Raw genomic sequence first — 611 nt, forward strand, 5'->3', positions numbered from 1 at the left:
CGCTGGTAATGGATGCGCCAAATGGAGTTAGGAATATTTTTCAAATCAGAAAGAGTAAACGAAAAAAATCGAGCCTAATCTGCAATTCTATCCTCTAAGATGTGTTGTTGTCGAGATTGTTGTTGCTGGGAAAAAATTGAACAAAGAAACGCAAATCTTGGTACTTTTAGGGTACTCTTTGCTTTTAGGAACGACGAAACGCTTTGGACCTTGAGTTTAATTGGAAAAAATATTTGTATTGGTCGCCTCCACCTCTCATTATTATTAAAATTATTAAAAAATTACTGGAATTTTAAAAATTGTTGAAGGTTATATACACTAAGGTTATTAAGTGACCAACCTCTCGTGTTGACAGTAATCCATAACTGTCATTTTGCAGCAGAATATATAATTACCAAATTCCATTACTTACATCGAAAAATACCCAACAATTGTTAATTAACTGTTAACATCTGAATTTTTCGAGAACTTTTTAATAGATTAACTACACAACTAAAAGAGATGTCCGATACAGAGTGGTGATATACGAGCACTATATACTTCTCTGGATTTTTGATGATTTATTAGAGCGGAAGTGTTAATGGAGACACCCTGTATATTTAGTAGGTATT

Source organism: Photinus pyralis, unplaced genomic scaffold, assembly GCF_008802855.1.
Source record: "Photinus pyralis isolate 1611_PpyrPB1 unplaced genomic scaffold, Ppyr1.3 Ppyr1.4_LG7, whole genome shotgun sequence".
Classification (NCBI taxonomy): Eukaryota; Metazoa; Arthropoda; class Insecta; order Coleoptera; family Lampyridae; genus Photinus; species Photinus pyralis.